This window comes from Adiantum capillus-veneris, chromosome 17 (assembly GCF_014529385.1).
Source record: "Adiantum capillus-veneris isolate H3 chromosome 17, ASM1452938v2, whole genome shotgun sequence".
NCBI classification, from domain to species: Eukaryota; Viridiplantae; Streptophyta; class Polypodiopsida; order Polypodiales; family Pteridaceae; genus Adiantum; species Adiantum capillus-veneris.
Window position 1 is genome coordinate 54,809,013 of NC_140947.1, and position 24,734 is coordinate 54,833,746.

Genomic DNA, 24,734 nt, shown 5'->3' on the forward strand with positions numbered 1-24,734 from the left:
TAGTGGAGGGTGAAATAGAGTACATAGAGACTTAAGAAGATGACAACAAATAATCTTTAAGTTCCCATCTAAATGAAACAGGAAACCATGTATTAATGCAATGAAAAAATCTGGGTATACCATAACAACAAAGTTTATGACAGAATAACTAGCAGAGCATCGGACCCTCTGTAGGGATCAAACGGTGCATCCATCCAGTTTTGCTCTACTATGAATAGAGATAATTTCACTTCGTGGGAAGTGAGCCAGAACACCTCCAACCTACCTGAGCAAGACATAGGCTGAGGCTGCTTCACCTCCTTCCATGAACCCGAGCTCTAAAAAGATTGGAAATACTAGCAGGTGGTAGGGTATCAACACCAACCATACCAGTTTAGGCGCCACACCTCTTCGATGCCCAACACCAGGTGTTTAGGCAAAGCCAAGGCAAAATCCCGACGCATTAGCCGTGTAGGTCATTCAACCCCCGAGGCACTAACCATGTAGATGAGCCTAACAAAAAAGAAGAAGATCTAGGCAAAGCTCGAGGTCAATGACCCTTTAGTCTAAGGCTAAGTGATGTAGGTGCTCCTAGTCTCGTAGCAACGTTTCCATGAGAAACATAACACATGAGTCCAATCACGATAGCAGTTTCCATATGCACAAACAATACTTTCACTCGCTTTTCACTAAAAAGCACTAGAAATCATGAGAAGCTATAGATAGCATGAAAAGCACTCAAAAAGCAGATTTTTACAAAACTAAACCATAGCTTCCCTGGAACACGTAGATTAAGGATCTGAACTTGCTTTTCGCAAAAAAACACCTAAAAGCTTGAAAAGCATGAAAAAAATAAAAACAGCGGATTTTTTCAAAACTGAACCAAACCTCCGTCCAACCTACTGGAATATGCAAACAACTTTTCTTTTTACTTTAGAACCTTCCAACACTGTCAATCAAGCATCTTACGTCAAAATTTAGCAAAATAGATATTGAAAGCTATTTTTCTTATTTTTAGAAGAGACCCAAAAATTGGGATCTTACATCCTCCCACACTTGAAAACTTTGAGGTGTCCTCACCTCGACATGAAGGCTAGATAATTTAGTCTCATTACATCATCACGTTCCCAAGTGGAATCTTCCTGAGGATACGTCAAAATTTAGCAAAATAGATATTGAAAGCTATTTTTCTTATTTTCAGAAGAGACCCAAAAATTGGGGATCTTACATCCTCCCACACTTGAAAACTTTGAGGTGTCCTCACCTCGACATGAAGGCTAGATAATTTAGTCTCATTACATCATCACGTTCCCAAGTGGCATCTTCCTGAGGATACGTTGAGGTGTTCAATAATGGTTCGATTACGTAGAGGCTTGGTTCTGCTCTGAAGTATTGCTTCGGGGTATACTTCAAAAGTCCCATCAATAGATGCAGATAATAGAGAATCATCAAGAATATGTTGTGGATCAGGTACATACTTCTTGAGTAATCTGATGTGAAAAACATCATGTACCTTTATGTGTGGTGGTAACAAGAGTCTGTAAGCTTGATCATTAATACGATTTGTGATTACAAAAGGGCCACAATATCTGGTAGTTAGCTTCTTGCAGTTACCCATTGATAAGGAACTACGTTTGGGTTTCACCCTCAAAAACACCACATCGCCCTCTTCAAAAAGTCTGACAGATCGTTTTGGATCAGCATAACTTTTCTATCTATCTTGAGCAGTCTTAATATCCTGCCGTATAAGATCGGTTTGTGTTTGCATTTGACATTCCAATTGAACGTTGGAATGAGTAATTATATGCAAATTCAACCAAATACAAATATCTCGTACACTTACTCTGTTCATGCATACAATAAGCTCTTAACATGTCTTCAATGATCTGATTTGTTCTTTCTGTCTATCCATCAGTTTGAGGATGATAAGCATTACTAAAGGCTATTGGGTTCCTGTAGAGTTATACTATGAGTCAAAAGTACCAAAAGAGTACCAAATCTAACTTTTTGTTATATGGTAATGGTCCTCGACAATACCTCTTTGTGCAGTACCCAAGCCTCTATAAACTACCCAGTTTGGTACTCTCCTGCATGCCAATGGTTGTACATAGTACCAAAAGCCTAATGGTAGTACCAGATATGGAAATAATATAGCTATAGAGTACCAAAGCCTCACTCTATTTTGTCAAAAAAGCCTAATTGTGTAGTACCAAAGCATACTTGTTTATCCCCAACCAAATCTAACTTTTTGTTATATGGTAATGGTCCTCGACAATACCTCTTTGTGCAGTACCCAAGCCTCTATAAACTACCCAGTTTGGTACTCTCCTACATGCCAATGGTTGTACATAGTACCAAAAGCCTAATGGTAGTACCAGATATGGAAATAATATATCTATAGAGTACCAAAGCCTCACTCTATTTTTTCAAAAAAGCCTAATTGTGTAGTAACAAAGCATACTTGTTTATCCCCAAAGCATTTGCAAAGTACCCATATGGGTACTTTTCTGCTTGAAGTTCTACTATCAGTCAAAAGCAGACGGACGATACCAAATCTGACATTTTGTTTTATGGCAATGGTACTTCACAGTACCAAAGGTCTTTGTATAGTCCCTAAGCCTCTCTAAACTACCCAATTTGGTACTCTCCTGCATGCCATTGGTTGTACATAGTACCAAAAGCATAACTTGACGGTACCAAACATGGAAATATTATATCTATAGAATACCAAAGCCTCACTCTATTTTACCAAATCATAATTGTGTAGTACCAAAGTTTTTGTGCACTACCAAACCTACTTCCTTTATCATCAAAGAATTTGCAAAGTACCCATATAAGTACCCTTTTCTACTATGAGTCACAAGCAAAAGACAATACCAAATCTGACTTTTTGTTGTGTGGGAATGGTCTGGCATTGTACCAAAGGTCTTTTCCTCTGTAAACTACTCAATTTGGTACTCTCATGCGGGTCATTCGTTGTACATATTACCAAAATCCTAAAGACAATATCAAATATGGAAATAGTCCTTTACAGTGCCAGATGTTTTATGAATAGTCTCAAATTGTATAGCACCAAATGTTTTTTGAATAGTCTCAAATTTGACTGGTTTTGGTGTTGTCCAACTCTTAGATGCTATTTTGTTTCATGGGGCAATGGTTGTATAGTACCAAAGGCACATAAGAATAACCCACTTCATTGTGTATTGGTTCTATATTGTACCAAATAAGGTAATAAATGAATCACTTTGGTTACCCAATAGGAAATTTTTGTACTCTATAGTACCAATATTTGGTACTCTCTATAGCCAGTTTTGGCAGTTTACCATCTGCATGAAGTTGAAATTTTCTAAATGTCCTACTGGTTACCCAATACTAGTTTTGGCATTTTACCATATGCATGAAGTTGGAATCTTCTAACCTTTTTTGTTTTGGTGCCATAGGTTGAGCTATACCAAAGATTCAAAAAGGCTCACCCTATAGTGGTCGTGTCTCTTAGATGCTTTGAGGCATTAAATCCATATTTTTATCGAAAGTTGAAAGAAAAGTATACTTGTTGCTGTGTATCCCATGTGCATATGATCTATTTCAAAGAGGCTTTGAATCAGATGCGGGAAAATAGGTTTGGGAATCACGAGAAAGGTCAACTTTGCACTTGCTTCCTATGTTGTAGAAGTGATGATACAGGAGAGTGTTTTGCAAAGTAAGAAGTATGTTAGCACATCACTAGTATGTGGAAATCCATCATGTACCTAAAGCCTCCAAATAGTAAATACCATGCCAAGAAACTCTTGATGGGGGACTGCTCCCAATGTGGTGTACAGTAATTAACATTTTTCCCAATGAGATAGAAAAGGATAGCAAGGAGGTGTCTTTGAAGGTTTTCATGGATGTTTGAATGAGACAGGCTGATGCAGGTGGGAGTGAGAAGAAGAGAAAGGACTTGATTGTGCAACGAATAAAAAGTTTATCTTTTCTTAGCCTATTTTTAGCCCACCTCAAAAGCTTTATCAAGCACAACTTTGTCTTCTGCTGGCAAGCCCAGCAATTCAAGCATTGTTTGCTCAAGTTTCCTAGCAATGTCGTTGTATCGGTTATTGACTTGCATAGAATTATTCTTTTTAAATATAGAATGAGACTCAGTCAATGAATTGGTGGTCTACTCAAGTCACAATACGTGTGCACATCACTTATGTAAGAAATGCAGAAGGTGGTATACAAAAGATGCTACACTTTTACATATCAGATGATAGGCAGCATGATACATTGTTTGTACAACATTGTTTCATGCTTCATGACAAGTGGTTGAAACACCATGGACATTGTTTAAAGCATCACTGGGTGTGGTCAGATGGTGCTACTTCACAATTCAAAGCTCGTAGACCTTACTATTTTGTGGCCAGTTACTATCAGATGATAGGCATGCATATGATGCATAACTTCTCAACGTCGGGCCATGGAAAAGGAGAGCATTATGGGGTAGGGAAAATCATCAAGAGAACCTTGACACATGAGGAATTGAAATTAGATGGTTGGCCTATGAAGTGTGCGGCTGATGTGGTTAACTTTTTGAATGCAACTTTTCAATCAAGAGAACAGTTTCACAAGTCTAATACACATAGAGTCTTCTAAATTTTTGGCACGGATGATGTGCAATGCGATCTCCAGTGGGATCGTGAGAACATTGTGGGCTCCTGCTCATTTCATTGTGTTGATGGGCATTCAAAGGACAACCAGTGCGTCGTACACTTTTGAACACTTTCATGATTTTGTGATCCATGTATGAGTGGGCTAGTCGAAGATGCAAAAATAGAATCCATATAGAAGAACGGAAATATTTTTTGATCAAGCCACTACCGGAGTCTCTAAATACAGTAAGGGACAATGAAGAGGATGAGGAGGAGGATGATGGATATTCAAATTCTATGCCAATAAGCCAAATTTCTATCTTGACATTGTATGAAGGATGCCGTGAGTTTTTATGTGGAATGTTGTGCCACTGGGGATAACTTTGGAGTGAAAGTAGCCAAGGGTAAAGAGGACTTCTACCATATCAAATGCACAAAAGTGTTGTACTAGACACGATGGCCAAGTTGAAGGAAAAATTGATACTAATATAGCCTATTGGATCAAACATCTCCAGTCATGATCTACTCACATCTTGTAAGGGCCATACATTTCTCAATGGAGCCTATTGCAGGAGTCCTTAATCAATTCAATTTACCTATTGAAGTATATGAGAACATGTACAATAGCATGCCATATGATGATGATGAGAGAGAGATGGTGCATCCATGTTACTTGAAACACAATTCCAGAACCCCTAAGTGGGCAAGTGAATGCTTTTTCTCCTAGATAGAATACATCATTTTCTCCTCATGATTAACTTTTTTTCTTGCTATTCTTCACTTTCTCTATTCATTATTTGAGATTTTTGAACATTAACTATCAAGATTTGTACCAACTTGCCTCTAACCATTACCAAAATAATACTATCCAGCACCAAAAGGGAGCTAATCAGTACCAAAGTGATGACAAGCAATACCAAAATTTGGTACTGTAGAATTCTTTGCATAAGCTCATGTACAACACTGTGAGCATACGGTTCAAGACAATGGATCCAAGATGCAACTATATATTTTCAACTTTAGGGTTTCAAATACAAGTGATGCATATTAGGGTCTCCAAAACCTGATAGACAACATGGCTCACTACCAGCATGAAGTGAACAGTGCCAAACTCTTAAGAAAATTTGGTAATGGATAGCACCAAATTTGACTGTATTCTAGCACAAAATTTGGTACCGTTCTAGCACCAAACTTTGTACTTTTTCACCATTGTAATAACAACAATGTTAGGGATTTCAAAAAATATGCTTTTAGACTACAAACTATTAGACAACACAAGAAAAGACACTAGAGATCAAGATCCCAAGACAATGTACCAAAAAAGTGGTTTTTCATTATATAATATGCAACATGATACAAAATTTCACCAAGTACAACAGTTTGAGATTCTATTAGGTCAGGGGGATCAAATTTGTAAGAGTGACCCTCCATGAAGTAATCAAAAACATACCAAGAAATATCATTCTCTATGTCAAAGATATGGTTGTTTCGAGTGTATGTTGTTGGGTACCTATCGCGTATCCATTAGAGAAAACACAGAAAAATGAGGTCCACCAAGTAAAAAGGGTGTTCTTTTCCTACCACAATAGGGTAGTATGATCTGATTGCAAGACAGTTCTCATAGTTATCTTTTAGTGACTTGTGTCAACAGTTATCCACCAGAATTGTGTTGTTAGCATCAAAATCGTGGTGCCTTCCCCACATTGTCCGTAGGTTCTTCAAGAAAACAGGCTTGTTGCCCAGTTCTTTGGGAACGTGAGGCACCTCTACCATACTCTACCACCAGGTCTCACAATCTTCTTGGTAGAGTTTATGTGCCATGCCAAAGAGGAGGTTAGAAGGATGCATAACTTAACCTTTGAAACACTCAAGGCTTACATGAGTTACCTGCAAAGTAATTCTACCTCACATGCTGGGGGAAGCAAGCGTTCAACATATCTAGCACCTTTTTCCTTCTATAGCAGGACCACATAATAATCTAGTCTTTCTTTCTAAGAGTTAGTATGAACTCCTCAGCATCTCACCTTACAAGACAAACTAGTGAGCTATTGAGTCTGACGATCCATGGTTGAAGCTTCGTGTCCAAAACCCAAAGGCTTTTTGGAATTTTGCGATAGATTGTTAATAACACCCCATTAAGATCCAACACAATCACCCACCCGGGCTTAGCAACCACATCAGGTGCAAGCGTTGTGTTTGTTGGTGGCTCATCTACCCCCCCTGAGTTTACTATAATACCAACAATCCATATGAGTGGATGAAAATAGATAGTGCAAAGAGATAGTGCAATCATCATATCATAAAAGGAAAACTAGTATGACACTAGAAACTACCAAATTTGGTACTCAATACTATCAATTTGGTATTGTATTGTGGAATACATAGTTTGGAAATGGTACTCAATAGTACCAATTTGGTATTGTAGTGTGCAATACTTAGTTTGGAAATGAATAGTAACATTGAAACACACTTACAAGCTGAACACACCACGGTATTATAGAGGGAACAAGAGACGAAAGACAGAGGCCAAAAGTTGAATTGTTTTGGTGAAATGAAAATCACATTGTGTAAAATACATTTTCATGACAAAAGGGTTACAATTTGCATGCACGAGTCAATTGATCATGGGCACGATTGCAATTATTTCTTTGCACACAAAAATGCTTTGACAGGGTCACCAAATCAAAAGAATCACCTGTCAAATTTTGCACAGCATCAACAGCCGCTGGATCCACACCCTTGTCGGTAGTGTCCACTTTTTCATCCTCTATTGCCACTTCCTCCTTGGCATTCTCGGCCCCATCCTTGTTATTTTCTTTGCCTACCTTTCCCCTTTCTACCTGTTCCCCTTTTTTGGCATGTGCCGCTTTCCCTTTCTTGGCATCATCCACCCCTTTCCCCTCCTTGGCATCTAGCCCCATCTTGTCCTCCCCCTATGATCCCCCTTCCTAGCTTCTAGCCCCTTCTTAGCCTCCCACTCATCCTCCTTGGCCTCCACCCTAAGCTTGGTCTCTTCCCCTGCCCCTTTAGGATCTTCCTCTCCCTTCTTCTCTGTTGCACCTTCACCTTGAATATTCTCATCCTTGCTAGTGATATGATCTTCAGACATAATGCCGGCATCATCTGGTCTGGCAACATTTAGATCCACTCCTTAAGGGACTTTACCTCCCACATTGTATTCATCCTCCTTAACGTCATTGTCCTCGTAGTAATCATTGTTTCCTTCATTGTCTCCCATGGTATCACAGTGTTGGCCCTTCTCAGTCTCTTTCCCTTCCACACTACCATACTTTAAATCATGGAGAAAATCCCCTTTCTCTTTATAACCTTATACTCCTCCCGTATATGATTTGCAATAGACTTTGCGGCACCTTGTCCGTCCTTGACCACCTCTCCATTTCTTCCACGAGTGCCAGCCATTGCAACATCCTCCTCCTCTACAAAAACAACAAAAGACAACATGTACTTACAAACAACCTTACATTTAGTGCAAGTAAGCATATAATTTTCAAAACATGCACATACTTACTGTAAGGTCTCTGACCCGATCAAAAGGAACACCCTTGTACCATGAAATAATCATAATGGAATAAGTTACTATTTTTAGCATTTTTCCAGATTCTGTCAGTGCCATGATGTTTAGAATGTTATAAAGCTTCAAAATGTGAAATAAAATAATTTTTGTGAAAAATTTCTAAAAATAGTAAGTTTTTGGTCACCCGACCCGTCCAGTCTCGACCCTCTCGAAAATCTGCACCCGTACCCTGAATTTGAAAAAAATGCATTTTTGGACCCCGGGGGCTGCTAAATATGGCAGGTACTCGGGCCAGTACACCTTAGTTGGAGCTTCGTATGGAAATTTACGGCATCAAAATCCGATTCGTATGACCCATTTTAGCCTAGAACCAAATTTCCTAAACATTGTCCGGGGAGGTACCGGGGGCTCGGGACTGTGTGGGAACAGGTCCCAGGCCACTCCAGACCAGCTTTAGCAGCTAGGGGGCGCCCTCTTGCTTTGTGGGAGTCTTGGGAAAGCTGCCAAGCCTGCAACGCAGTCTCAAAACCAGTTAACCAAGCCAACCTGACACTTGGTGGGCAGAGAACTGGACTTGCCATGCTTAACTGGAAAAGCTCCCAGATGCATTTAGCAACCCAGATCGATTTTCAGCCTGTAGGAGCCTATTTAAAGACATGCACACACACACACACACACACTTATGATCACATACACACACAGTGCATACACACACACCTACATACATTGGGGAGGTGCTGCCGAATCACACACCTATTGAAGAAGAAGCTAGGAGGGAGGTGGTGCCAAATTTTCATCTCAAGAGGCTCGATTAGATCAGAAAATCGAGAAGATTACCAGCTCTTAATCACGGTAACGACAATTTAATTAATGCCATCTGAAAATCCCTTTCTCTACCATCAAAAATTCTCGTACATTATGCCTATTCCTAGCCGAAAATCTCTATGACTACTCTCTAAATTCTCCTTATTCGTACTCTATTATGTAATCATCATTCTATAGCTGAATTATCAGCCATTCTTCACTCTCGATTAATGATTAGAGCATAATTATTAGAATCTTCTCTCTCTAGATAGCATAGTAATTAATCGGTAAGCTAGTATTTGTGCAGATTGAAGAGAATCACTATTGTAATTACTCATTAACATTGTAGCTTAATTGAATTCATTTCTCTTATGCATTAAGATGCAATTAAGGAGAAATTAATCCGTCAATAAGTCTCTACGAATTGGTTTTTCCTCACACATATGCATAGGGTAAATCTGCATCATCTAATTGCTAGGAAATAGTTTAATCATACTTAATCCAATTCTCTAGTAATTCCAATAGTGAAATCCTAATTATTCTTGATCATGTAAGCCGAATAATTATCTTAGATTCGGTTCCCATAGGATTATGTGCCATCCTTAATGATTGCTTTATGAAAGAAATCTAGACTCTCATATAGGAGGGATTAATTGATGTCACTAATCTACCCATTGGACTGTTATGATGCTTGTGAACCTTAGCTCTTTCTCCAAGCTAACCATTTAAAGTAGTGAGAAAATGGCCCCGGTTAAGAGGACGCGCTTCGGTGGTGCCCATGATCGCGAGGCAGGAACGAGCAATGTCAACCGGAAGGGGAAGGCTCCCATGGAGGAACAAATACCGGCCATCTCACGGGCCATCGATGAAGAAGTGGAAGAGGTAGATCATATTTTTATTCAAGTTGTGTAAATTAACATTGCATACGCTAGCTAGGAATGCTCACATCCCCAAACATGTTGGAGAAATCCGACGGAAACCTCGGCATTGAAATCATTGTACATTAAGTTCTAAAGTAGGAAGGTAATGTTTGATGGGTATGCTGTTTGCAATAGGAAAGAATGTCTGCTAGGAAAAATTTAGCTCGGCATGTTCATTTTATTTGCAATGTTGAATCAGTCATGACCCCCCTACTGATCACAGGGGGCAGAGTTCCTCGTTAGGGCTCTTGAATCCACGACTTTCTTTCTATGCGGTGGATACCCACGACTTGCTTTCTCTGCGGTGAGAACCCACGTCTTGCTTTCTATGCGGTGGGAGTGTCCATGACGTGCTTTCTATGCGGTGGACATACCTAGCTGTATGGGCAGCTAGGCGAAAACAGGAGGAGTGAACTCTCGCTGGAGGGGGGATGTTGTACCTCCAGGACATTGGAATTTTTATGAATAAGTTTGAGTAGAATTTTTACTAGAATTCTGTCTTGGTGTTGTTTGCAATACTGGTTGAAGGGCTGTTTTAACGAACCATGTGATTCGGAATTAAACAAGGAATATTTATGTTGAACAACCTTGTGGTAGTAATTAGGTCACACGATGAAGTGTGAGTGTGGGGGTGGAAAGTGGGGGCTTGGCTCGGGTTGCCAAAGCCTACGAGATGGGTGGTCCCGATTGGTTGGGAACTCTCTGTCCCCATAGTGCTTACTCGGTATTAGTAATACTCATTGCCCCGAGAGCGGTGAAATCTCGAGAGTACGTGCCTCTGAAACATGGGGAAAAAGGCACTCGAGGTTTCTCTCTCGCTGGAAGGTGGGTATTAGGATCGCTAGATAGATAAGTACGCTTCCCCTGCGAGGTGGAGCTAGGTCTCGTTGCTAGTAGGCTCGAACTCGACTCACTTTGTGATGAGAGATCGTCCGCTAGTTGAACCCTGAACCATTTTGTTTTCTTCCGCTATAGATCTAGTGGCCACCAGGTTTACCATCAGATCCGTTGTTTGATATGACGGGGTGGGGACCTCACACCTGGTATCAGAGCCTAGGTTAGGCTGGGAAAATAAAGTCGTATTGTTTGAACATTTAAAAGGAATTGAAAGTATATAGGTAGTTGATCCGAATTCCTTGCATTGGTGTTGCAGGAAGACACCGTGCTTGAATATCAGAAGTTCCAAGTGTTTGAGCTTATTTATGAGCAAGCTCGAAGATCCCCAGTTTACCAGTTCAGGCGAGATGTCACGGAGATACTGTTGAAGGCTTATACGCCACACTCCACTCGCATTGACAAAGGATGGGAACTTGATTGGACATTTCCAGGAGGGGTTTACTACATCAATGCTCGGAAGCTAGGGTTCTTGGCTACCGACTTGAAGAAGATACGTTGGGGAGAAGAGTTGAGAGTGATAGAGATATTCTACTTGGTGCCCACACGATTAGACCAGACTGTTTCGGGCAACTCCAACCAAACCATCAACGACTGGCTCTTGGAGAAGGTCACCAATGTGATTCCAGCAAACCGAGTCAAGACTTTTTGGATTACTGAAAGCGGAACTCCGGCCCGATATCTTAGTTTATTATCCCCTCAAGAATGTGTATAAGAACTATTACACGAATGAAGTAGTGCATCATGTCAATACCATTTCCTAGGCGTATGTTATACGCAAATCCATAAAGCCATGTAATAAGCGGTCATTAGTCATTCTAAACCTTGAGGAGTTTCGATTGTAATAAACTCTCATCAATAAAGTGCTTTTTGTCTCTGAATCTCTGTCTCTTGATAAAGTAGAATCTTGAATTTTATTTAAAGTCTCGTGTCTATTTTGAAATCCAAGTAATGTATCAAGAATTCGTATAACCCATGTAGGCACCGCCTGTTGCTCTGTACTCGGCAGCGCAAGAGAAGAAGCTTCTCCTCAAACAAGCCCAACCTCCGATCTTTAAGGGCGAGGGGGAAAATGTGGAGAGAGATGCGGAAGTATGGATGGAAGCCATGGACGATTACTTTGAAGCTGCAGGGACCCAACCCGTAAATCAGACCATGCTTGCGATGTTCCGCTTGACTGGCGATGCCAAGATATGGTGGAAGCAACATTGCAGAGACCTGGACATTAAAGGATCTTCCCAATCTTGGGAAGACATCAAAGCTACGATAATGGGACGTTATTTACCACCTGCCTATAGGACCTTGAGAATGAATGAATTCTTTTCACTTCGGCAGCTGAATTCAACTGTCGAAGAATACTATGCAAAGTTTGTCACTCTTCGGAGATATGCTCCTAAGATGACCTTGGAACAACAGGTGGCAAGGTTCTGCCAAGGATTAATCGATCCCTTGAATACTCGGTTGGAAGCTCTCAGACCAACAACTCTACAGGATGCCTTGTTGAGGGCCAAACCTCTAGCTCTTGAAGTACAAAAAGCTAATCAGAATAGGAGGAATCATTGGTCAAAGAGGGCAAGGAACACTGATTCGGACAACAGACCAGCCAACCAAACCTATAACCAGGGCCCTATTGTGGCTACCACCACAACCATGGAGTTCCTTGATGTTCGATGCTATGGTTGCGGCGAGCATGGACACTACAGATCCAATTTCCCCAGGAACATTCATGCAACCAACGCCAATGCCATACCCTTGAATACCCGTGGGCGTGGCCAAGCTAATGGAAGAGGAGGACACGGAAGAATGAACAGAGGGCGAGGGCGTGGAGCTACCGCCAGAGTAAATGCCGCAGTAATTCAACCAATTGTGGGTGATGAAGCAGTGGAGAGAGCAACCCTACATGCTGCAATTGATAATCCCAATGGTTGCGAGCAATACGCAGTCATTCATACACCAGGATCTCTCAGAGGTGAACAAGTTAACTTCCTTATAGATTGTGGCAGTACTCTTTCATTTCTTTCACCCAGATGCATGAGAAAGCTTAAGCTAGATAAGTATCCGACAAGCAAGCTAGTTGTCGAGTTAGCAAACGGCAAGGAGGTAGTATCTCAACACTCTGCAGGAAAAATTGACTTTGATTTAGGGGGACACCCAACTTCTGCCCAATTTCGAACCCTACCCTTAGGATTCTTTGATGGGATACTAGGGATGGACCGGTTAAAGCAAAATAAGGCCCGTATCCATTGTGCACAAGGGAATTTTACCTTTACAGATAACTTGGGTAATGAAGCCTTAATCCAGGGGGAAAATGGGAGACCTAAGGCTACTCTAGTTAAGGCCAGCAGACTTTTGAAGGGACTAAGGAAGGGTCAGCAAATATATGCAGTTAAACTCAATAAGGTGGACCAATCAGATACCTCACTTCGACCAGACTGGCTGAGGGAGTATGATGACGTATTCCCCGAAGACCTTACGAATCTTCCACCACACAGAGAGGTAGATCATGAGATTGAGACTATCCCTGGGTGTGAACCTATCTCAAAAAGACCTTATAAAATGTCACTTCCGGAGGCCATCGAACTCAAAGAACAACTTAGGCAACTCATTGAGCAAGGATTCATTCGACCCAGTACTTCTCCTTGGGGTGCTCCAGTTCTTTTCCAAAAGAATAAGGATGGGACCTTAAGGCTATGCATAGACTATCGTGGACTGAACCAGGTAACCGTCAAGAACAAGTATCCAATTCCAAGGATTGACAAACTTTTGGACAGACTCCACGGCGCCAAAATATTTACAAAGATAGATCTAAGGTCAGGATATTACCAAATCAGGATCAAGGAATCAGATATTCCGAAGACAGCTTTCAATACTAGGTATGGGCACTACGAATTCACAGTAATGTCTTTTGGTCTAACAAATGCTCCTGCAAGCTTCAACCGACTTATGCAGGATATTTTCCAACCTTACCTTGATGATTTTGTCTTGGTCTTCTTTGATGACATTCTGATCTATTCCAAAGACGAGGCAGATCACGAAGAACATGTTCGCAAAGTACTTGATCTTCTTCGGAAACACCAACTTTACGCTAAGGAGAGCAAGTGCACTTTTTGCTCACCAAAGGTCAACTATCTTGGATTTTTCATTTCGGCTGAAGGGATTTCAGTGGACCCAGACAAAATCAAGGACATCGTTGATTGGCCTCAACCATCCACTGTCAGCGAAGTAAGGGGATTTCTTGGAATAACGGGATGGTACAGGATTTTTGTCAAGGATTATGCACGTATTGCTGAACCTTTGACGGAACTCCTGAAGAAAGGAATGAGGATCGATTGGAAGACCGAGCACGAGTCTAGTTTTTCTAAGCTAAAAGAATTCTTGGTCTCAGCTCCTATTTTAAAGCTTCCAGATTTCAGTAAGGAATTTGAAGTAGCGACTGACGCTAGCAAATTCACTCTAGGCGGAGTTCTTACTCAAGAAGGAAGACCCGTGGCATATACTTCGCGAAAGCTAAGGGATCATGAGAAGAATTATCCCACTCATGATCTAGAACTTTTAGCAGTTATTCATGCACTGAAGTTATGGAGACATTATCTTCTAGGACGCAAGTTTCAGTTGGTTACAGACCACAAGAGTTTAAAGTGGATTTTTACTCAACCCATTCTCAATATGCGACAACGGCGATGGATAGAGCTATTACAGGAATATGACCTTGACATAAAGTATAGACCAGGGAAGGATAACGCAGTTGCGGATGGTCTTAGCCGAAAATCGTTTCTCGGAGCTATCTCTATTCCAAATAACCCTATCTGGGATAGAATCAAAGAAGCATCCCTCGAAGATCCAGAGTACCAACGTATGGCTTCATTAGTCCAGCAGAATAAGATGCCTGAAGCTAAAGATTACTCTCTTATGGGAGGATGTCTTTACTACAGACATAGACTCTGTGTACCCAGAGACCCAGCTTTAAGAAAGGCCATTCTATATGAAGCACACGATAGCCCTACATCCGGACACCCAGGCTATGCTAAAACTCTTCACGCCGTTAGAAGGAGTTATTTCTGGTCTGGAATGAAAGGAGACATACTTCGCTATGTGAGACAATGTCTTTCTTGTCAACGGATAAAGGCCGAAGGATCAAATTACCAGGGCAACTTCAACCTCTTGACATACCCCAGATGAAGTGGGAATGCATCAGTATGGATTTTGTTACAGGGTTACCTTCTACAGGAGGTTATGATTCTGTTTTCCTGGTTGTGGACATGCTCACAAAAGTGGCTCATCTAATACCCGTAAAGACAACCTTTACTGCTTCAGATATTAGTCGGGTATTCATCAAGGATATTTTCAGGCTACATGGTCTACCCAAGCGTATTGTCAGTGATAGAGATGCCAAGTTTACATCAAAATTTTGGACTTCTCTTTTCCAATCTATTGGGTCACAATTAGCTTTCAGTACAGCATACCATCCACAAACAGATGGGCAAACTGAAAGAGTTAATCAAGTCATTGAGGACATTCTCAGAGCCTATTGTTCGCAAGAACCCAAGAAGTGGTTACAATATCTACCTTTGGTAGAATATGCTTATAACTCTTCCGAACACAGAAGCATTGGAATGTCACCTTTCAAAGCTCTTTATGGACAGGATTGTTTAGCACCACTGAACTTTTCAGATCCAACCATCAGAGTAGAAGCCTCTAGAAAGATGTTAGAAGATATGGAAGCACAGACTAGAGCTATTCGCCAGGACATTTAGGCAGCTCAGGATAGACAGAAGCACTATGCAGATAAGAATCGTTCGGAAAGGACTTTCAAAGAAGGGGATAAAGTTTTTCTGCGAGTCCGACCAAAGAAAAGAAACTTATCACTAGGCAGATACAAGAAGCTAAGCCCACGGTATTGTGGACCATTTGAGATCGTTAAGGTTGTAAGTGACCAAGCCTACAAGCTAAAGTTACCTGCAAACTTGAAGGTTCATGATGTATTCCATGTCAGCTTACTCAAACCCTATGTTCCTAACCCTGATCAATTCTTGGACTCAGATCAGATAGTCATGCCAGCACAAGGAGTTCTCGAGCTCCAACCTGACTATGCACTTGAAACAAGGGAAAGAAAGTTACGCAACAGAACTATCACGGAGCATCTAGTAAAATGGAAGGATTACCCTGAAGAAGATGCAACTTGGGAGGACGAATTGACACTCTTAAAAGATTACCCAAACTCATTCTTGAGATGAGGACATCTCAAATTTTTCATGTTGGGGAGGTTGTAAGGTCTCTGACCCGATCAAAAGGAACACCCTTGTACCATGAAATAATCATAATGGAATAAGTTACTATTTTTAGCAGTTTTCCAGATTCTGTCAGTGCCATGATGTTTAGAATGTTACAAAGCTTCAAAATGTGAAATAAAATAATTTTTGTGAAAAATTTCTAAAAATAGTAAGTTTTTGGTCACCCGACCCGTCCAGTCTCGACCGTCTCGAAAATCTGCACCCGTACCCCGAATTTGAAAAAAATGCATTTTTGGACCCCGGGGGCTGCTAAATATGGCAGGTACTCGGGCCAGTACACCTTAGTTGGAGCTTCGTATGGAAATTTACGGCATCAGAATCCGATTCGTATGACCCGTTTTAGCCTAGAACCAAATTTCCTAAAAATTGTCCGGGGAGGTACCGGGGGCCCGGGACTGCGTGGGAACAGATCCCAGGCCACTCCAGACCAGCTTTAGCAGCTAGGGGGCGCCCTCTTGCTTTGTGGGAGTCTTGGGAAAGCTGCCAAGCCTGCAACGTAGTCTCAGAACCAGTTAACCAAGCCAACCTGACACTTGGTGGGCAGAGAACTAGACTTGCCATGCTTAACTGGAGAAGCTCCCAGATGCATTTAGCAACCCAGGTCGATTTTCAGCCTGTAGGAGCCTATTTAAAGACATGCACACACACACACACACACACCCACTTATGATCACATACACACACAATGCATACACACACACCTACATACATTGGGGAGGTGCTGCCGAATCACACACCTATTGAAGAAGAAGCTAGGAGGGAGGTGGTGCCAAATTTTCATCTCAAGAGGCTCGATTAGATCAAAAAATCGAGAAGATTACCAGCTCTTAATCACGGTAACGACAATTTAATTAATGCCATCTGAAAATCCCTTTCTCTACCATCAAAAATTCTCGTACATTATGCCTATTCCTAGCCGAAAATCTCTATGACTACTCTCTAGATTCTCCTTATTCGTACTCTATTATGTAATCATCATTCTATAGCTGAATTATCAGCCATTCTTCACTCTCGATTAATGATTAGAGCATAATTATTAGAATCTTCTCTCTCTAGATAGCATAGTAATTAATCGGTAAGCTAGTATTTGTGCAGATTGAAGAGAATCACTATTGTAATTACTCATTAACATTGTAGCTTAATTGAATTCATTTCTCTTATGCATTAAGATGCAATTAAGGAGAAATTAATCCGTCAATAAGTCTCTACGAATTGGTTTTTCCTCACACATATGCATAGGGTAAATCTGCATCATCTAATTGCTAGGAAATAGTTTAATCATACTTAATCCAATTCTCTGGTAATTCCAATAGTGAAATCCTAATTATTCTTGATCATGTAAGCCGAATAATTATCTTAGAGTCGGTTCCCATAGGATTATGTGCCATCCTTAATGATTTCTTTATGAAAGAAATCTAGACTCTCATATAGGAGGGATTAATTGATGTCACTAATCTACCCATTGGACTGTTATGATGCTTGTGAACCTTAGCTCTTTCTCCAAGCTAACCATTTAAAGTAGTGAGAAAATGGCCCCGGTTAAGAGGACGCGCTTCGGTGGTGCCCATGATCGCGAGGCAGGAACGAGCAATGTCAACGGGAAGGGGAAGGCTCGCATGGAGGAACAAATACCGGCCATCTCACGGGCCATCGATGAAGAAGTGGAAGAGGTAGATCATATTTTTATTCAAGTTGTGTAAATTAACATTGCATACGCTAGCTAGGAATGCTCACATCCCCAAACATGTTGGAGAAATCCGACGGAAACCTCGGCATTGAAATCATTGTACATTAAGTTCTAAAGTAGGAAGGTAATGTTTGATGGGTATGCTGTTTGCAATAGGAAAGAATGTCTGCTAGGAAAAATTTAGCTCGGCATGTTCATTTTATTTGCAATGTTGAATCAGTCCTGACCCCCCTACTGATCACAGGGGGCAGAGTTCCTCGTTAGGGCTCTTGAATCCACGACTTTCTTTCTATGCGGTGGATACCCACGACTTGCTTTCTATGCGGTGGGAACCCACGTCTTGCTTTCTATGCGGTGGGAGTGTCCATGACGTGCTTTCTATGCGGTGGACATACCTAGTTGTATGGGCAGCTAGGAGACAACGGGAGGAGTGAACTCTCGCTGGAGGGGGGATGTTGTACCTCCAGGACATTGGAAGTTTTATGAATAAGTTTGAGTAGAATTTTTACTAGAATTCTGTCTTGGTGTTGTTTGCAATACTGGTTGAAGGGCTGTTTTAACGAACCATGTGATTCGGAATTAAACAAGGAATATTAATGTTGAACAACCTTGTGGTAGTAATTAGGTCACACGATGAAGTGTGAGTGTGGGGGTGGAAAGTGGGGGCTTGGCTCGGGTTGCCAAAGCCTACGAGATGGGTGGTCCCGATTGGTTGGGAACTCTCTGTCCCCATAGTGCTTACTCGGTATTAGTAATACTCATTGCCCCGAGAGCGGTGAAATCTCAAGAGTACGTGCCTCTGAAACATGGGGAAAAAGGCACTCGAGGTTTCTCTCTCGCTGGAAGGTGGGTCTTAGGATCGCTAGATAGTTAAGTACGCTTCCCCTTCGAGGTGGAGCTAGGTTTCGTTGCTAGTAGGCTCGAACTCGACTCACTTTGTGATGAGAGATCGTCCGCTAGTTGAACCCTGAACCATTTTGTTTGCTTCCGCTATAGATCTAGTGGCCACCAGGTTTACCATCAGATCCGTCGTTGGATATGACGGGGTGGGGACCTCACACTTACTCTTCACAAGATGATTCCCAGTGACCCAAGACTTTGCCACCTTGGGGATCACCATAGTACAACCAGATTTGGCACAATGATCCCTGCTTTGTAGCAAGCAATGAAGAAAAGGGGGTGATACTGATGTGGGCACTCAAGCATAAAGGTTCCAGCAACTCTTGCGGACTCCAACAACTCACCACATGCAACACACATGTCAAACACATGGATCATACCCACCGAATCAACAACTTGAGGCCTAGGATATAACATGTATCTCTTCCCAAGCCCAACATCAAGAATCATCTGCTTCACAAAGAGGGTGTGGCCTTGTGCTTCCTTCCATGTTGCTTCTAGCATGTCATACTCATCCTATTGCTAGACAACATCAAAGGGGGAACCAAATTAGTACCAAAAGCAGTCCTCAAGGCATCATACTAACAAGTAGTACACTAAACTACCAAGTCATCTCAATGACAAAAGACACTACCAAAAATAGAACCAAATCAAAACCATGAGCTACCAATTAGTATTTGAAACATAAGCAAGGAAAACAAAACCCTAACAGCCACCAAACTACATTGTCAAAAGCTACCATAACTACCTAAAACTACCAATACCACCAAAACACCATTGATAGAAAGTAACCAAAGACCACCAAAGGGGGAAACAAAATTTTACCAAAAGCTTAGTTAGTACCAAAATGTAACAGGAAGTGCATCTACCAAATAGTACCAAAAAATTACCAAAACTACCAAGTCATCAATGAGAGAAGACAACCATGTACTAAGAATTGAACCGATTCAGAACCATGAGCTACCAAAACTAGTACCAAAAGCATTATGAATACACCCAAGACAAAAATAAACATTCAAACACAACCAAAACTATCAAACAACCTTGCTAGCATTAGGAGAAATATGAACCTTGCATGGGCCTTGTAAGGAATCCTAATTTTTAGGGATTAAGGCTAATGTTGTGTGGGGTTTAGGGGGCAAGGGCATTGAAGAAGGTAGTTTTGAGTAGGCTTTTCTAGCCTTTTTTTTAGACAAATGTAGGATGTGGACCTAAAAGGTTGCTTTCTCTCTCTAGCCTTTTTTAAAGTGAAGGAAGCATAGGGGTGTGTCCACATCAGCAATTCCGTGGGTCAAAAAGAGTCAAAATTTGACTTTTTTAAAAAAATTTCATTTTTATTTGTTTTTTACTTAAAACTTCCTCCCAACATATATACATATCCAAAAATCATTTTTTGACCCATTTTTTAACCCACAAGCTTAGAAAGTCCATTTTTTCAAAAATCTTTTCCCCCAAAAAGTAATAAACATTTTGTTCTCTCATCCTCCTCCCTCCTCTCTCCCTCTCTGCCCCTACCTTCCTCCTCCTCCCCAATCTCTCCCTCCCCTCCCTCCCTCCTTCTCTCCTCCCATCCTGCTCGGCCTCTCTACCCTTCCCCCTCTATCTTTTCATCATTTGCTTCCTCACGCAACAGCTTCCATGGTGCTCACGGACATCACAAATGGTTTGCTTCCACCACCACGTACTCCGCACACCAAAAGCATACATATTAGCTTACCCACAGAATTTGCACCGAAGACCACTAGTGAAGGTGATCAAAGGTCATCACAGGAACGTCGCACCTCTTGTGAGACCAATGTTGACATTTGGGTGGATGGCCATTTGTACCCTTACGATCCTATAAGCCGCTTCCATCCACCGTTTAATAGCCTTTCCACATTTCTTCAATTTCTTGGGAGGGGAGAAGCAGGCTTGTTAGGCTATTGCAAGCGGCTGTGTATGGGTGCAGGTAATTCTTTGCATATGTGGATGCACGAATGTCAAGCTCTTCACCTCAAGACGACGGCATTACAAGAGAGTGTTGCCTCTTCGGAGAGGGTAGTTAAAAGTCTTGAACAACAAATGCAAGAAAAGGAGTCCCACATCCAGAAGCTTACCAACACCATCACATACTTGAAAGAAACACCCCTTGGTGCAAGGGAACGCAAACGCACGTATTCATCCATTGAAACTCTTGCACATTCCGGGGGAGCACGCAAACGATGAGTTACAGCCACAAGGTGATTTGGTCTTTACTTGCATGCTGCATTCTTACTTCACACTATTTTCTAACATTTATGTTTATTTGTTGCTAGAAACTTCATCCAGGAGGCATGCAGTGGAACAAGCCAAGATAATCGAGTCAACCTTCTCACTAGTTGTCTCAATACCGAGGACGTTATTTCTATCTTACAATCACCTGGAGGTAAGCACATTAAGGATGCAGTCACCAAGGACCTTATGCGTAAATTAAGAAATGTGGTTAATGATGATGACGTTCAACAAGCTTGTGATGAGGCTGGAATCAGCACCAAAGCCTATCAGGCTATTTTTCAACTCCTAAAGGATGCCCTCAAAGAACATGGCATTGTGGAAAACCTATTTCCCGTTCCTCACAAGGTCAAGCTCGCAAAGAAGGCCACAAACGAAGATGTGTTCTCCCGCATTGGGACATACCTACACATTGAGGACACAATGCCAACTTCCCTTTATGCTTCGTGCACAACAAAGACAAGGGGAAAAGGTAAGAAACAATCCATAAGACCTTCGAATAAGGGCTTTCTTTACACAATGTGGAACAATATTTTCGTGGATCTTAGAAGGCTTCAAGAAGCCATGCTTAGATTTTACGAGTTACCTAAAGAAGGTGACACACTTTACTTTTTTCTTTGGTATTATTCTTTTCATAGAAGCTGAAGTTTAAGGTCTTAGCACTATTTATTTTGTAGTGCTTGGCACAAAAGTCGCTTTTGTGCTGAAACTCGATGAGTGTCAAATAGTGAAAGGCCGAAGGTTAGAGAGGCTAAGTGTCACTCTAATGAACGAGGCCCTTCTGCAAACCAAGCGAACGGATTCAGTCGAGCCATATCCCACCCTATCTTTTAGCGTGCAATCAGAGAAAGACATTTGGTGGTTGGGTGCTATTGAGGTGCCCAAAGAGACCAATGGAGTACTTTCGTGGATTTTTGAGAGAACTCCATGGATCACAGAAGTAATACACTCCCAAATTGCAGGTCAGAAGTTGGAGATTGAGGGCTTTGGTAGTTATGATGTGGAGTGGCACTTAGGTGGGGATTTGAAGACCATAAAGTGTTTGCTTGGATGCAAACAAGGGGCTTCTTCTCTCATGCCTTGTCCATTTTGCACTCGAGGGTACAAACCTAATGGACAAATATCACATAAGAGCACTGCAAAGGCCAGTTACATGCTTCCATGGCAAGGGCATGGAGAACAAGGGTTAGATTGTCATGATGTCGGAGATGAAGGTAGAGAATGGGAAGCGTCTATTCTGAGATGTCCCATGCTCAATGCCCCAGACCGTGATCAAAAGGACCACACTTGGAATCCAATCTTTCGATTTCCTCTATCGAATGTACATTTTTGTACATTACACGCATTCATGCGTATTTTTGATAGGCTATTGAAGCTCCACATTGACTATGCTTTCACAATGAAACCGTTGGAAAAGTCCCAGGAAGCGATCGAAAGAGTGGAGGTACTCTTGAATTCCATTGGCTGTCATGGTGGAAATGTGTCTATAGTTGCTGCAAAGAACACAGGGGAGGCCCATGAAATTGCTCAACAAGTGTCAATGAGTGGAAAAAAAGCTACACACTTTTTGAAGAAAGTTTCCCAAGGAAAGCCAAGTCGATATGATGCTCAAAACAGCTCCAACCAGCAGGCAGGTAACCTTTGGGAGCTTTGGAAGGAGTTATGCAAAGCTACTACTGACAATGATTCAAATGGCGAGCTTGCAAACAAGCGCAAGCAAGTTTGGGCCCATTTTGATAAAATGGTCAAGCTTATGAGCCTTAACAGCACAACAGAAGAACAACGGCAATCATTTCAAGAAGCTTTGGCGGATTTTACCAAGGTCTTCACCCTTTCTTGGGGTGAAAATAACATCACACATTACATGGTAAGTCATTCATGGTGTATTCATTACAAGGGATTGTTTTTATTTACTAATGTGGATCGTTTGCTCATGTGAACAGCATATCTTGTTTACGCATGGTGCATTTTTTATGCACAAGTATGGATCGCTTGAAATTTTTAGCACTCAAGGCATGGAGAAGTCCCATTATCGAGCAAGGGGAGTGTACTTCAAAAATACTCGACATGGTGGTGGAATGGTGCAATCCAATTATTTGGAGGAGATGTTCAACTGGTTTTTTCGCACAACATTTGCTCGTAAGCTCACAATGGAGCGTGCGCGACAATCCAAGATTTCTATTGAAGTGCGCAAATGGAGTCGTCAAGAGCATAGCAACAAGTGGAAAATGTCGCAAGGTCCCACCAAGCATGCTGCATGGCGGCGATGCAGAGTGCGACAAGGATCAAAGTGGATACTGCGCGAGTCACTAAACGTGAACGCAGGGTCCAGCTCTTAGCGACATGTTTATTTAAAAAATAATACTTCTTTTAAAAAAATTAGTGTGAACAGGGCCCTTTTTAAATGGGCCCTTATAAATATTGCATGCTCTCATAAATCACTCATTTCTTAAGAACAGGTGAGCTCTTACCAACGAAATGGCGCGCACCAAACAAACCGCGAAAGAGCATCCGCCTGCCAACAAAAACACCCTCCAAGGATGTGAGAAGCCGTCATGGCTTAAAGGCACAAGAAAACGGCCACGAACACCTGGCCGTTCCAGGAACTCTTCTGGTAGTGGGCATGGTGGTAGGGCAGGAGAGTCATCAAGGACTGTTGAATCTCCACCTCCTCAAGATATAACACCTAGAAAGAGAATGAAGCAACGTGCCCAGCACTGGAGAGAAGCAGAGGGCCAGCAAACATCAGAGTCCGATAGGGAGCAGCCGTCGCGCCCCCAATCACAAGCAGGACCATCCAGGACTCGGGTGGTCAATACAGACACCGAATCAGAGAGTGAGCCACCATGGCTGCGAGAAAACATACCGCGCACACACCGGGTGGCCGTTGGGGGGAAGACATTGCCTCAAGGCAAGGGAGCTCTCCCCACACGACAAGATCGGCAACCAAGGGAAGAGGAAGAATCAGAACAGGCTGCAGAACCAGCCCCTAAGCATGTAAACAGACGCAAGTCTAAGTTTTTCAAGAAGCCTTCACGCTGCCCGCCAGCAAATGTGCAAGTGCCCCCAAGACAACCGCAGCGACACCGAAAAATAGCAAGGGCATTTGCAGAAATTTGCCACTACCAGAAGACGACGGAGCTCTTGATTCGACGCGCCCCCTTTGCTCGCACTGTGAAGGAAGTGCTTCAAAGCTATGGAAATCAGTATAGAATGCAAGCAATAGCGCTAGAGGCTATTCAAGAAGCTGCAGAGGCCCACATCATTTCAGTGTTGGAAGATACCAACCTATGTGCCATTCATGCAAAGCGAGTGACAATACAGCCAAAAGATATGCAGCTTGCACGACGATTGCGACGAGACTTCGAGCATTAGCCAAAGTTACCCCTCTTTTTATATTGCACACCCTTATCTTTGTAATGATTTGACTTTCCAATGACAATATGATGTACAGTTGTGTCTACTCTGTCTATTATCTTTGTAATTTCAAGTTCTGTATGTAATTGTAGTCAAGTTCAGTAAATTTGTGCATTTTAAGTAACCTTAGGGGTAGATAAGCCTACAAGGGGCAGAAAAAGGCCTGGCCACAAGGGCGCGCAAATGGCCCATCCAAAACTGATGGATGGGCCATTTGCGCGCCCTTGTGGCCAGGCCTTTTTTTGCCCCTTGTAGCCTTATCTACCCCCAAGGGTACTTAAAATAACCAAATTTACTAAAACCTATTGGTTTTGCATCAATATTTTATATGGATCCTTATGGACACCTTTTTTTGGTCATTTCAAGCTTTGAATTCCTTATAGGATATCAAAACTAATAACATATTGTGAAACCAAGTGTCCAATGTAATTT